The sequence below is a fragment of the Rhinolophus ferrumequinum genome, chromosome 15 (genome assembly GCF_004115265.2).
Source record: "Rhinolophus ferrumequinum isolate MPI-CBG mRhiFer1 chromosome 15, mRhiFer1_v1.p, whole genome shotgun sequence".
In the NCBI taxonomy this organism is placed as follows: domain Eukaryota; kingdom Metazoa; phylum Chordata; class Mammalia; order Chiroptera; family Rhinolophidae; genus Rhinolophus; species Rhinolophus ferrumequinum.
The window spans coordinates 38266519-38282124 of NC_046298.1; the positions used below are offsets into that span (position 1 = coordinate 38266519).

General features: G+C 44.2%; 1 pseudogene; it reads right to left on the reverse strand.

The window, feature by feature from the left end:
• Positions 1–538: 538 nt before the first annotated feature.
• On the reverse strand, positions 539–12979 carry LOC117035355 (F-box only protein 27-like; annotated as a pseudogene).
• Positions 12980–15606: the final 2627 nt, after the last annotated feature.

The following is a 15606-nucleotide window of genomic DNA, read 5'->3' on the forward strand; positions in this document are numbered from 1 at the left end:
CTTGGGAAATACTGTGCTAACTTTTCCATCCTTCCTACTGTAAAATACCTTCTACTGCTGCCTTCTTTAGAGTTTTCCATCCTCAACGGGACAACTTGTTACTCTGAACCAAACCAACTAGTAACTAAGACAGTAACACTATTTTTTCCATGTATATATATATAAATATATATAAAAATACATATTTTACTAAATATACTAAAATATATAAAAAATATACATATATTTTTTTATTGGGGAGTATTGGGGAACAGTGTTTTTCCAGGCCCCATCAGTTCCACATTGGTGTCTTTCAATCTAGTTGTGGAGGGCGCAGCTCAACTCCAAGTCCAGTTGCTGTTTTCAATCTTAGTTGCAGGGGGCACAGCCCACCATCCCATGTGGGAATTGAACCGGCAATCTTGCTGTTGAGAGCTTGTGCTCTAACCAACTGAGCCATCTGGCTGCCCCCAACACTATTTCTATTAAAAAGATTCAAGACACTTTGGGCAAAATAATAAATTTATTACATAGGATTAGCAGATAGATGTTGCTGATATATTATTCTCTCAAGGTTTGAAAAAACTTGCAAAATAAAATAATTTTATACACTGCACAATTTCAGGGGCCCCTGAGGATCAGGGCTGGGCTTAGGGGACCACCTTGTTTTTCAGAAAAGTCAGTGGGCAGAACATACATTTTTTTTGAGGTAGTTAGCTTTCAGCAGTGAGACCCGGTCCCAGCCTTGCAGCCTCAGGAGGTTAAATTCACCACCCAAGGTGGCTGGAATTTTCCCAACCAGAAGAATGAGATTCAAGTTCAGCGATGAGGAGAGGGCTTCCCTCAAGGGAACAAGAAAGCCCTGAAGCAGAAATAGGAGATGGGCAAAGGGGGCTGGGGCTGAACAACAGGGCCTGGGGGTGACGAGGAGCCCTCTCCAGGACATGGACTCCCCTGTGAGTCTCGCCTCAGTAGCACAGGGGCTACCCTAGAGCAGCCGCAGTAGGTAGATCTGACGGAGGAACTTTCTTCTAGTAGTTTCTGGAATTTGAAGACAGGGCCTAGCAGGACCCTTGCCTGGACCCAGGAGTTCTCAGGATACCAGGGAGGTACAAGTCCTTGGTTAATGAAAAGTACTGGCCAATGGCCCCAGCTCCTGGAAAGCACAGTTGGGTTGTTGTGCAAGGATAGTCCTTGACTAGGATAGATGGACATGCACAACCACACTGGAGCCGGTTACACGGGCTCCATAGAGGCCTCACTACAACTGGCCCTTTTATGTGTTTGAACGACACAAAAGGGATGCCCATCTTGATGTTGCAGAACACATGGGTGACATGCAGGTAGGAAGAGACCAGCCCCGCTGTGCCTTGGCCTTGCCCTCAAAAGCTGAGGTTGGGGCTGGCTGATGGTATTTTCCATAGATGGTTGCAACAACGCATCCAGTTATACAAGATGTTCTAGAATCACGGCACTCATCAAGAGGTGGATCTAATTCTCGTCCTTGAATCTGGGTGGGTTTGCTTATAACCAAGAATGTCGCAGCAGTGGTGCCAAGTGACTTTCACCAAGTGATTTCCAAGGCTAGGTCAGAAAAGGCAAACCAGCTTCTGCTGGTTTCTCTAGAACCCTCATGGTGGAACCCTGAGCCATCAGTAAGCAGGCTGAGCTGCCAAGCTGTAAGAAAGCTCAAACTAGCCCAAGCAGAGAGATGCCACGGTGAAGCTCTGAGACTAAATGAAGAGAGATGCTTGGCCAGCCACCAGCTGCTACACACACACACACACACACACACACACCGTCCTTCAGCTCCAACCATTGTCTAAATGCAACTACAAGAGCCACTGGCGCCAGAAGCACCCAGCAGAGCCCTACTCATAGAAACCATGAGAGGTAATAAATGACGGCTGTTGATGTTAAGACGTGAAGTTTTGGGGTGATTTTTTTATGCAGCAATAGATAAATACCCATTGGAGGCCCCACTCCCTGTCAGAGACTCACCTGAAGGCAGACACTGTAGTTCCATCTCCAGATGGGATATTTCAGAGAATTCATCCAGGACAGTCTGGTTGGCATTCAGAAGTCAGACAATGATTCGATATATATAGTTACTGCTGTGTCGGGCTCCCTACCTGTCAGAGAAGGGAGACCTTGAAGGCTGGAGTTGCCACCCCATCTTTTAGGGTATTTGCCTATCCTGCCTGAATGGATTTGCCACTTGTGCAAATTCAAAATGCGGTCCTCGGACAGGCACCACCAGCAGCACCTGGAAGCTTGGCCCTACTGCATACCCAATAAATCAGAATCTGCATTAAACAAGCTCCCCAGCTGGTCTGCATGCATATTCATTTTAGAAGTAATGACTTAGAGCAGTGCTCTTCAAGGTATCTCCTCCCACATTGCTAAGGTGACAATTAAAATCTCTCATTCTGTGTTTAAATGGTGGCAAAAAGATGTAATTTCCAATGTGTGTAATGTTGACATTTTAAAACACAATTTTCAGTCATTTAAAAGGACTCAGCGGAATTTAAATGAATTGGTGACAGGATACCCAGCAACGTTAAAAAAAAGTCCAATGTCCATCAATGATAAATGGATAAATTATGGGATGCTCCCATAATTGAATACTACAATAGGTGTAGTTACATACAATTATGGATGACTCTACAAACATGTTATTGAGTGAAGGAGCCAGAGACAATATATATGCAATACACGTATTTATATATAAAGTACAAAAATGCATAACACTCATCCACAGTAACAGAATTCAGGATGGTGGCTAGCTCTTGGGCAGGTAGTGATGGGAAACGGGCATGAGGGATGCTGGGGGTGGGGTTTGCAGGCAACATTTTGTTCCTGACTTAGGGGCAGGTAACACGAATGTGTTCACTTTATGATAATTATGTGTACTTTTTAAAAATCTTTTATTTATTTGTTTTTAAGTGTGTTTTTCTAGGACCCATCAGCTCCAAGTCAAGCAGTTGTTTCAATCTAGTTGTGGAGGGTGCAGCTTACACTGGTCCATGCTGGGATCAAACCGGCAACCCCAGTTCTATAAGCATCACACTCTAACCAACTGAGCTAACCGGCGCCCCTTACATGTGTCCTTTTGATGTTAGAAGTTAAAATTTAGAAACTTAAGAATAATGGACCATAAAAATACACAAAAAACTATAATCTTTTACAGAGACTTCACATCATTCTACTTCTTAGAATTAGATGTCCATTCTCCTACAGAATTGTCCTAATGTAATATTAATAGATTTTTCTGTTCAGAAGACTTTTATCAATTACCCTTTCATATCGCTGAGCCAACCACAAAAATAAAGAATATAAATAAAAATTTAAATTTTTCCTGTGACCATAGAGCTCTAAGTGTTCACATTTTTCTTTAGTGGGTTGAATATTTTTCCACTAGTGGTCCCCAAATTTTGCTGCAGATTGGAATCATCTGAGAATGTTTAAAAGATATGTGTAGAAAAGTATTTAGCCTGGGCCAAAGGTCTGGCCTTTGCCTTCAGCTTATGAGAGGTAATCTGTGGGCCCTTGGAGTGTTATGCCTGATAGGAATATCTTTGTTTGCCTGGGGACCTTGGGTCGTACTGGATAGTCTACCAATGTGATTTGGTGGGGGCTGGTCACCAAGAAAGCCCAACAATGTGACTGAAGGTGGGGGCTCTACGCAGTATTAGTTGACCTAGAGACTGAGATTAACCATGTGATACAGCCCCAATGAAAACTCTGGACACAGAAGCTCAGGTGACTTCCCTGGTTGGCAATATTCCATGCGTATTGTCATACAGGGATGACAGGATGGTAATGTGTCCTGAACTTGGTGGGGATAAGGCAACGGAAGTTCCACATTTGGTATTTCCCCAGGATGCTGTCCTATGCTCTTCATCCTTGGCTAATTTTAATCTGTATCTTTCCCCTGTAATAATCTGCAATCAGTAAACAGTTTTCAATGAGTTAGTTATGTGAGTCCTTCTATGAATCACTGAATTAAGGCTGGTTTCGGGTATCCCCCAAACTTACAGTTGGTGTCATAAGTAAGGACGGTCACGGGGATTGTGCTCTTTAACTAGGTTCTTATCCTCATACATTCTGGTTTAATTGGTATGGAGTGTGACCTGGGCATCTGGACTTTTAAAATTTCATGGGTAATATTCAGCAAAATTTGGAGACCATTGCTTATTATAATCAAATGGTACACAAAACAACACAAATGTGACAATAGCTTGATCAACAATGACTAAATTAAAAACAAAATTTTACTGTGAACATCTCTTAATGAGGTGGGGGAAGGGAGGTTATGGTACTTTGATTAAAAGAGAATTTGGTGGGAAGTCCAAGATGGCTGTGTTATAAGAGAACACTGAACTCATTCCCTCCCATGAGCAAACAAGTACATACGTATATAGAGAACAATTACTCCTGTGAGACAACTGAGGGCTGAATGAACAGCTTCTGAACAACAAAGAAGATAAAGAGACCAAACAAACAGAGACGGCTGGGAAGCTGCAGGAGCCCTCTGGGGGCTGAGGGAACTCGCTGGGCCTGCAGAACCTGTGAGCACCATTGTTTACATCTCCCTCCACTTCAAAAGGGCAGGCAGGAGCCCTAGCCCAGTGCTTTGACCTTCCTGCAAGATCACTACAGCAGGTTCCCAGCTACATTGCTCAGAGCCTTTTGCTCCAAAGGGAATGGGCAGGATCAACAGGGCATTACTACATGCACGTGGCCTCCACATCTGGAGTTGCTCTGACACTGTGGGCCAGTGTTCTGGATTGCTTAGGCAACTGCTCAGCTCCTACCAGTCTGCTAAAACCACATGGCACACGCTTACACAGAGGCCACTTCTACATTAGGGCACTTTTTCAAGACTGGGAGAGATAGCTATTTATCTAATTAATATAAACAAACATAGAAAGTCAAACAAAGGGCCGGCCCCGTGGCTCAGGCGGTGGGAGCTCGGGCTCCTAATGCCGAAGGCTGCCGGTTCGATTCCCACATGGGACAGTGGGCTCTCAACCACAAGGTTGCCAGTTCGATTCCTCGACTCCTGCAAGGGATGGTGGGCTCTGCCCCCTGCAACTAAGATTGAACATGGCACCTTGAGCTGAGGTGCTGCTGAGCTCCCGGATGGCTCAGTTGGTTGGGTTGCCGAATCGACTCCCGCAAGGGATGGTGGGCTGCACTCCCTGCAACTAGCAACGGCAACTGGACCTGGAGCTGAGCTGCGCCCTCCACAACTAAGATTGAAAGGACAACAACGTGACGTGGAAAAAGCCCTGGAAGTACACATTGTTCCCCAATAAAGTCCTGTTCCCCTTCCCCAATAAAATCTTAAAAAAAAAAAAAAGAAAAGAAAGTCAAACAAAAAGACAGAAGAATATCTCTCAAATGAAGGAACAAGAAAAAGCTATAGAAAAAAAAAACCCTAAGGAAACAGTTTAGTAATTTGGCTGCTAAAGAATTCAAAGAAACAGTCACAAGGATGCTCATCAAACTTGAGAGTGGAATAGAAGAACTTAGAGAAGTATAATAAAAACCAAGCAGACCTGAACAATACAATAACTGAAATGAAAAATACATTAGGAATCAATGACAGATTAGCTAATATAGAAGAACAGATCAGCGACCTGGTAGATCAGACTAGTGGAAATCAACCAACTAATGAGAACAGCAAAAAGAAGAATTTTAAAAAATGAGGATGGTTTAAGAGACCTCTGGGACAACACAAATAAGCGTACATATATTCACATTATAGGGATCCCAGAAGAGAAAAAAAGAAAAGAACAGAAACTTTACTTGAAGAAATAATGTCTAAAAAAATGTCCTAACCAGGAGAAGGAAACAGACATCCAGGTCCAGAAAGCACAGAGTTCCAAACAACATCAACCCAAAGAGACCTGCACTAAGACATATTGTAATTAAAATGGCAAAAGTGAAAAATAAAGAAACAATTTTGAAGGCAGCAAGAGGAAAATAACTGCTACATGTAAAGAAAACCTCATAAAGGTTTTAGTTCATTTCTCAGCAGCAATTTTACAGGCCAGAAGAGAGTGGCAAGACATCTATCTTTCAAGTGCTGAAAGAAAAGAACCTACAACCTAGAATAATTTACCCAGCATGGTTATCATTCAGAATTGAGAGAGAAATGAAGAGTTTCCTGGACAAGCAAAAACTAAAGGAGTTCATCACCATTAATCAAGCATTACAAGAAATGTTAAAGGATCTTTTCTAAGCAGAAAAAGAAAGGCCATAACCAAAAATAAGTAAATATGAGAAAGGAAAAAACTCTCATAGGTAAAGCCAAATATTTAATAAATACAGTAAGCATACATTTAAAAAGCTACTATTAAGGTCAAAGACAAAAGTACCACACTCAACTCAAACTACAATAACTAGTTAGGAGATACAAAAAACAAAAGATCTAAAATATGACATCGACATCATTAAGCATAGAGGGAAGATCAAAATGCAGTTCTTTTAGAATATATTTGAACCTAATCACCTATCAGCTTAAAACAGACTGTTATAGATATAGAATGATACCCATAAACCTCATGGTAATCACAAACCAAAAACCTGCAAAAGACACACAAAAAATAAAGAGAAAGGAACCCAAATAAAACACTAAAGAAAACCAGTAAACCACAAGAGAAGAAATCAAGAGAAGCAACAGAGGAGAACTACAAAAACAATTAACAAAATGGCAATAAGTACATAATAACTACCTTAAGTGTAAATGGATTAAATGTTCAGATAAAAAGATATAGGGTAGCTGAATGAATTTAAAAACATGACCCATTTATATGTTGACTATGAGAAACTAGCTTCAAATTGAAAGACACATACAGATTAAAGTGAAGGAATGGAAAAATATATTCCATACAAATAGAAATGAAAAGAAAGATGAGGTAGCAATACTCAGACAAAATAGACTTTAAAACAAACATTTTTAGAAAAAGAAAAATAAGGATATTATATAATTATAAAGAGGTCAATCCAAAAAGAGACTATAACAATCAGAAATATCTACACATACAAAATAGGAGCACTTAAATTTATAATGCAAATATTAATGGACATAAAGGGAAAAATTCATTTATCCAACAATAGTAGGGGATTTTAATAATCCACTAACATCAATGGATAGGTCATCCACGCAGAAAATTAATAAGAAAATCATGGCCTTAAGGTCACATTAGACTAGATAGACTTAATAGAAGAGTTCATCCCCAAAGAGCAGAATACATTTTTTTTTTTGAATTCACATGGAACATTCTCCAGGATAGACCACGTATTAGGCCAAAAACGAGCCTCAGTAAATTCAAGGAGATCAAAATCATATCAAGCATATTTTTCAACCACAATGGCATAAAACTAGAAATAAACTACAAGAACAAAACTGTAAAAAACACAAATACATGGAGACTAAACAACATGCTACTAAACAATCAAAGAGGAAATCAAACAGGAAAAAAAAATTATCTTGAAATAAATGAAAATGAAAACAACATTTCAAAATTTATGAGATGCAGCAAAAGCAGTTCTAAGAGGGAAGTTCATAGCTATACAGGCCTACCTCAAGAAACAAAAAAAATCCCAAATAAATAATCTAACTCTACACCTACAGGAACAATAAAAGAACAAACAAAACCCAAAGTGGAAGGAAAGAAATAATAAAGATCAGAGCAGAAATATGAAAAAGGACAGATTACAACTGACACCACAGAAATACAAAAGATAATTAAAGAATACTGTAAACAATTATATGCCAACAAATTGGACAATCTAGAAGAAATATGTAAATTTCTAGAAACATACAACCTTCCAAGATTAAACTAGGAAGAAACAGAGAATTTGAAGCAGTAATAAAAAACTCCCAACAAAAGTGAAGGACCAGAAGGCTTCACAGGTGAATTCTACAAAACATTTAATGAATTAATACCTATCTTTCTCAAACTATTCCAAAAAAATTGAAGAGGAAGGAAAGCTTCCAAATTAATTATACGAGGCCAGCATTACTCTAATACCAAAACCAGACAAAGACATTACAAAAAAAAGAGAGTTTTACTGGCCAATATCCTGGATGCAAAAATTCTCAACAAAACATTAGTAAACCTGATTCAAAAATATATTGAAAGGATTATACACCATGACTATGTAGGATTCATCCCAGGAATGCAAAGATGATTCAACATCCATAAATAACATGATACATCACATTAACAAAATAAAGCATAAAAACCACATGATCATCTCAAAAGATGGAGAAAAAGCATAACAACATCCAACATACTTTAATGATAAAAACTTGCAACAAAGTGGGTATAGAAGGAACATATTTCAACACAATAAAGGCCATATAAGACAAACCCACAGCTAATATCATACTGAATAGTGAAAAGCTGAAAGCTTTTCCTCTAAAATCAGTAACAAGACAAGGATGCCCTCCACCACCACTTCTATTCAATATGGTATTGGAAGTGCTAACCAAATCAGACAAGAAAAATAAAAGTCATCCAAAACAGAAAGGAAAAAGTAAAACCCATTATTTACAGATGACATACCATATATAGAAAATCCTAAAGACTCCACTAAGATTTCCAGTCAAGATGGCAAAGTAGATAAATGCTCTGCTTACCTCCTCTCACAAACACATCAAATTACAACTAAATTACAGAACAACCATCATTGAGAATCACCTGAAGTCTAGCTGAACTGAAGCACTATAACTAAGGACATATAGGAGAAGCCACCTCAAGACTGGCAGGAGGGGCAGAGATGTGAAACAGGCTGGTCCTACAACCTGCATGTGACCATTAAATATCAGGCGGTATACCTCAGTTGTGGAGGTCCCCCTGGAAGAGCGAGGGGTCCCAGCTCTACATCAGGTTCCCCAGCCCAGGGTTCCAATACTAAGCAGGGAAGTCCCCATAACTTCTGGCTGTGAAAACCAGCGGAGATTGTGGCTGAATGAGATGAGGGCAGCTGTAGTCGCAGGTGATACTCTTAAAGGGCTTGTGCACAGACTTACTCACTGACAAAGTCACTCATTCTGAGCCCCAGTGCTGGAGCAACAGCTCAAAAAGCACCAGGGACATACAGGGAGGAACTAAATTGTCTGGCTTCAGGGCTAGGACTTGAGGGGCAGCTTTCTCCTGGACAGAGCAGCTGGCGGAAGACATTGTTTCTTTGTTGAGCCCTCCTCCAGCCCTTTGTGCAGATGCAGGCAGCAGCCATATCTGAGTTTCCATCAACTTAGCTAACATTGTTTGTCCGCCCTGCTCTGATAATTCCCTGAGACCCTGCCCCACCCAACTTTCAGGCACAACCAAGCCGCTTCCAGTGGCTTTTCTGTACAAACAGCCTGTCTTTACTCATGCTGCTGACTTTCCTAAAATCTCTCAAAAGTTCACAAAACCCAAATAATCTGCATCTGGTTTCAGCATGTCCTGTACATGTCTGGCTGAGCAACCCCAAGCCTGGCACTAATGACAGCTGGTCTCGGTTTATGGCTCAACCTCTTGAAGCATCTCCAAGCCCAGTGTGGGTGGTGGCCATCTGCAGCAAATTGCTTTGTGGCTCATGTCAGGTGGTTCCAGGAGACCCCGTGGCTGACACACCCAGTGGCCAGCTTTGGACTGAGCTAGCACATCACCTGACCACCTCCAAGGATGATGCACCCAAAGGGCAGACACGGCAGGCATCAGAGCCCCGCTAAAGTGAATCCTGCTCCATAGAGTCAGCTCCTGCACAATAGCTCCTCCACTGTAGCCACGGCCAGTCATCATTACCAATCAGCCCGAAGGTCAATCCCTCCTACTGATGTGCAGTTACCAAGGCTCAACAACAATAGGAGGGCACACACAAGGGACACAGGTGGAGCACCCAGCTCTGGTGACCAGGGAGACTGTGCCACTGGGCCCCACAGGACACCTACTACAGAAGGCCACTCTACTAAGACCAGGAAATATAATAGAAGCCCTACGTAATATACAGAAACAAACACAGGGAGGCAGCCAAAATGGGGAGACAAAGAAACATGTTCCAAATAAAAAAACAAAGCTCTGGAAAAAGAACGAAACAAAATGGAGAAAAGCAATTTACTAGGTGCAGAGTTCCAAACACTGGTTATAAGGATGCTCAGTGATCTTGGGGAGAACTTCAACAAAGAGATAAGAAACATAAAAATGGAGATAGAAAACATAAAAATGAACCAATGAGAAATAAAGAATACAATGGCTGAAGTGAAGAATATACATTAGAGGGAATCAGCAGTAGATTGGATAAGGAAGAGGATAGAATCAGCAATTAAAAGATAACGTAGCAGAAAACACCCAAGCAGAACAGCAAAAAGAAAAAAGAATCCAAAAAATGAGTATAGTTTAAGAGGCCTCTGGGACAACATCAACTGTACTGCATTCACATCATAGGGATAGGAGAAGAGAGGGAGCAAGGAATTGAAAACCTATTTGAAGAAATAATGATGGAAAACTTCCCTAACCTGGTGAAGAAAACAGATATACAAGCCCATATCCCACCATAGATGGGATCTGTAGCAGGTTAATTTTTAGCATAGGGAACATACAGCTGTAGAGGATATGGACTAAAATTTATTTGAGGTCATGTGTCCCTTGGTAAGGCTTCATGTACCCCAGTTCCGAGAATCATCAGTACAGAGCACAAGCTCTGGAGTCGGATGAGTCTGAGCCTAATGCCAGGTCCTACCAAGTCCTATCTGTGCCACCAGGGCCAGTCACCTCCCCTTTCTGAACCTCTTACTTTCCGATGAAGAGCTAAAGATCTGAAGTATTGAAATACACTTTCCCAAAGGATAAAGGTTCAAAAAGGGTATTAAGACAGTTCATACTTGTAAAGCACTGCTATGTGCTTGATACGTAACCCTAGTATCTTATAAAGATGGGGAAACTGAAGCATACGGTGACTTGTCCAGGCCACAAAGAGACAGAGCTAGGGTTTGGACCTGGGGGTCTGGCTCCAGAATCTATACTCTTAGCCAACTATTTTATGTTGCTTCCCACTAAGGCGAGGAGTATCTCATTCAGGACAATACTGAGCTGGGCCCAAGTCCTCTGTACTGGATCCAATTGGCCATCTTCTAATCCACTTCACTTTCTAGGTTCGAGAGGGGTTCAGAGTGTGTACACCACTAGTTGTTAGAATTATGTTTGTGTTTCAGTCACTTGCCTCCCTGAGCTTCAGTTTCTTTATTTGTGGGGGGTTGTTAGGAGGCCTAAATGAAGCCACCATGCAAGCGTCATGATGCATGTGATCAGTGCTTAGCAAAGGGCTGTTTTTATCATCACACTCACCTCCTCAGAGATACAAATCTCAATCTTGCCACTATTCAGCAGTTTTGGCCACCAACCCTCCTCCTCCAGGTCCACCACCTGCTTCTTGCCACACCAGCTAAGAAAGAGGGAGAAGGATCAACAGGCAGGTTCTCCTCACAATGGCCCTGGCACTTGGGGCGTGGGAGCATTCACCTGTAGGAAGACTCGAAGCAGGTATTTGCAGGGGCGACAGTCACGGGTTGTCATGTTTCCCACCACTACCCAGCTGCTCCCACTGTTCTCCACCATCCATTTATGGTGACCCTCTGTTAAATAAGTAAAGGTTGCTCCCAAGCTGCTGGCCTACCAGCCGGGGTGGGCGCCTCCTACCAGCTCCTGTGCGGCCTTGTCCACCGGCTCCCAGCGGGAGGATCCCCCTTCCTGGGCATCCCACCCTGGCCGCAGTGGTTGCGGAAGAGGTTGCTCCAAAGGGCCTGCACACGCAGAAGCGGCCCAGGAGGTGGGCCTGACTCGCGGACAGCGGGCAGGCGGCTGTGGGCGAGCGGCAGCAGGGCTCAGTGGTCCGGGGCCAGGATGAGCAGCCACAGAGCCCGGCGGTCCACCAGGGCGTGGCAACGCGGGCACACCAGGCGGCAGCACTCGAACAGGTGCCTGGAGGCAGGTGGCTGAGCATCGTCAGGAGCAGCTCGAGTGGCAGTTGGCTCAGGTCCGGAGACTCCTCGGGTTCGGGCTCCACAGAGGGGACCCGGGCTGGCCAGCCTCTGGAGGCAGAGGCTTCCGTGGTCCCCCAGCCAGGCCCAGCTGCGACTGCGGGACTGGAAGGGTCAAGGCGTTAGCCTCTGATGCCCCCGCTCCTGCCGCTGCAACCCGTGACCACCGGCCCCCAAACCTCGTTAGCCACCTCCCCATCTTGACCACCCCCAGCCCTGTCTCCTAGTTCTATGTCCCCAGTCTCCTAACCCGTCCCTGTCAGCCCCGCATCTCAGCCCCTGCTCGCGCACCGCCGCTCCCGGAAGCCAGCCCCGCTCCAGCCTCGCCGACCCGGAGTCCCAACCTGGATCTCTGCCAACGGTCCTCGCGGTTGGGCCGACGCGTCGACTTTTGTGGCCCTCCGTCCTTTTCACACGGCGGCCCCTCCCTACTTCTTAGCCTGCATGCCCCCCCACCCCACCCATCCTCCCTCTAACTCGCCCGTCTCCGCCTGCCCCTCCCCTCTTACAGCCCAACGCCCTCTTCCTACATAAGGGCTGAGTGGGTGATACAGGTGCACAGGTGCATCTCTCTGCTGGAGGTGCGGTTGGGAGGGGGGAGGGGAAACTAGCCAGTCCTGTTTGCTGTAGAAAATTCCTGAACCTCGAGGCACTGGGAGGTGGACCGGCCACACAAACAATTCCAAACGCGTTAGAGGCTCCACAAACTCGGCGTCCTTATTCTCCTGCCTGAGGCCACTGTTAATAGGACTGGAGTGGCCTGAGCGGCTATATTTTCATTCCAGGAATGTGTTTTGATCCTGTGAATGCGTCCTTTGTGAGATGGAACGAGGGAGGGAGGCGGAGGAGGGGTTGGGAGGGAACAGGTGAACCGTAACCAAAACCTGTGCTTTCAGAGGGCGGGCAGGGATTTGGAACCAGCCTTGGGTGGAGGTAGTCAGGCTTCCTCACCAAGGACATTCAGGCTGGAACGCCCATCTTTCCTGTGGGAGTGGGGGTGTGGGGGGAAAGGACAAAATTATCATTGTGGAACCCTCTCAGCTCCCCGTCCAGCTCAGGCTCTAGGCGGTCAACAGCACTTCAAGTAAAAAACTAAAGAGTCACAAAACCCAAAATTACTTCTTTGCCTTCAAGATGTAATTCCTCCTACTGAAGCCACACTGAGAAATAATCAAGACCTTCAGAAAAGTTTCATTCGAGCCTGTTTTCAAGGTTCAACACACCAACAAAGTGAGACACTTTAAAGCTGGAAACGGCAGCCCACCTAGAAGGGGATACATCTATCAGGCTTTGAAAATAAAGAACTGGGCCTGGCAAGGAGTGTGTGTGTGTGTGTGTGTGTGTGTGTGTGTGTGAGGGATTGCTGGAAAGGTCTGGGGGGAGAGCTGTGGGTAAGAAGGGTCTGCAGGGAAGGCAGGATGAGGACTAGGAGGGTCAGGAGGAGGAGATGGGCCTGGAGGGGGCCGGAGGGGCTGCCTCCTCCCAGAGGAAGGCATCCTGTCGGCAGCCCAGGGCCTGTCCAGCTGTAATATTCAAACTCTGCAGACTGCGTGAACTTTCCCCAGGAGTTCAGTGGGAGCTGCCAGTACCCAGTGTACCACAAATACTAATAGCAGCACTACCGCAGACTGGCAACGGCCCATAGAAAATGTAATTAAAAGGTAATCCCGTATATTAAAATATAATAATTCCTTAAGTATGACAATGGTATTGTGGTTTTGTTTAAAAAGTCCTTATTTTGTAGAGCTGTATACTGAAGTATTTTTGGAGGAAATAGAGAGTGGGCTCTCCTCGGCGCGGTGTCCAGGTTCTTGGCGTCTCGAGCAAAGAACTGAACGAGATACTGAGGTAAAGTAGTGAAAGAGTAGTTTATTGGAAGAGATAGTACACTCCAAAGAAATAGGAGCAGACCCGAGCGATATGATGTCCTGTCTGGGTTTGCTTTAAAATAATCCGGGCGGGGGGGTGGGGAGGAGGGGTGGCCTGGGTGGAAATATAGGTTAAAAAAGGATTGACCACAAATTGCAATAAACACATGAAAAGGTGCTCAACCTCCTTAATCATCAAGGAAATACAAATGGAAAACGCTACACATTCACCAGAATGACTCAAACAAACAAACAAAAACCCAAAACAAAAACAGTGTTAGTGAGAATGTGGAACAATTGATTGGATCTCTGTTACATGACTTGTGGAGTGGACACAGGGCACTACCATGTTGTTTGGTGGTACCTGCTAGAGCTGAATGTCTAGTCTCTGGTGGACAGTTGCACTTCTGGGCATAAGAAATGTGTGCACATAAAAATACATATAGATGCTCCTCGACTTATGATGGGGTTACATCCTGATAAGCCCATCCATTGTAAATTGAAAATCTTGTTAAGTTGAAAATGCATTTAATGCACCTAACCCATCAAACCCCATAGCCTACCTTAAATGTGCTCAGACACATTAGTCTACAGTTGGATAAAATCATCTCTCTCCTGCTGCCCAGCACCGTGAGAGAGGATCTTACCGCATGTCGTCCGCTTGGGAAAAGATCAAAAGTCAAAATTTGGTTTCTACTAAATGCATATTGCTTTCACACCATCATAAAGTCGAAAAATCATAAGCAAGCCGTTGTAAGGTGGGGACTGTCTACACTAGAGTGTTCACTGCAGCTTTATTAGTCTCAGAGGCTTAAACCAGAAACAGACCGATGTCTTTCCATGGCGGATGGATAATCAATTCTCAGCAACAAAGAGCGAGATGGTAAATTTGACCTTTTACCACAGTTAATGGACCAATCCCAAACGACATCCTCAGGGCAACATGAAGTTGCAGGTTGGTGAACACAATATACCATTTACTTAGAACTTAAAAACATATACAACAATGCTATATAATGATTGTGGGGCAAACAAGTGGAAAGGGAGCAACAAACCCAGTGTTGTCCTTCCCAGGACTGTGGTTGGGAGTGAGGGGTGGGATTGGAAGGAGGGGGGAGATTTGCAGTATTCTGTTTGTCAGAGCTATGAAACCTGCCAGGCTTGGCTTTGAATCCACACTCTAACCATTTGTCTAGGCTCTATGCCAAGTCCATGGTTTCTTGGTGGAGAAGGGTCAGGGGCTCTGGCAGCTGCCTCCATCTGAGCCTGAGAGCAGCTCCTGGCTGAGACGGACTCCTGCATCCAGCCATTGCCCTAACCAGATGCCCTGCACAGCAGGTAAGAGGCTGAAACTGCCAGGGACCCGGGCTCAGCTGTGTGACTTTGGGCAGGCTACTGTCCTCTCCAGTTTCTCTTCTTGTAAAGTGAGATGGTAGCAATACATAATCAAGGGAGAGTTGAAAGGAGTTGATGATATAGTGCTCCTAAGACTTTTAGCAAAGTGCCTGCGATGGGGAAGGGCACTAATATTACCATTGTTTTTATTATTATTACCATACTCGCTGAGTGGAAGGGCTCAAGAAAGCTCAGGCATCATCCAGCGGTAATTCAGCCAGCCCTTGACCTCCCCATTTGCATTACAGAGATGGAATCCCCACCCGAAACCTACAAGGACAGCATTCACTCTAATACCAGTTCCCTTCACTGAGGCCTGCAGTG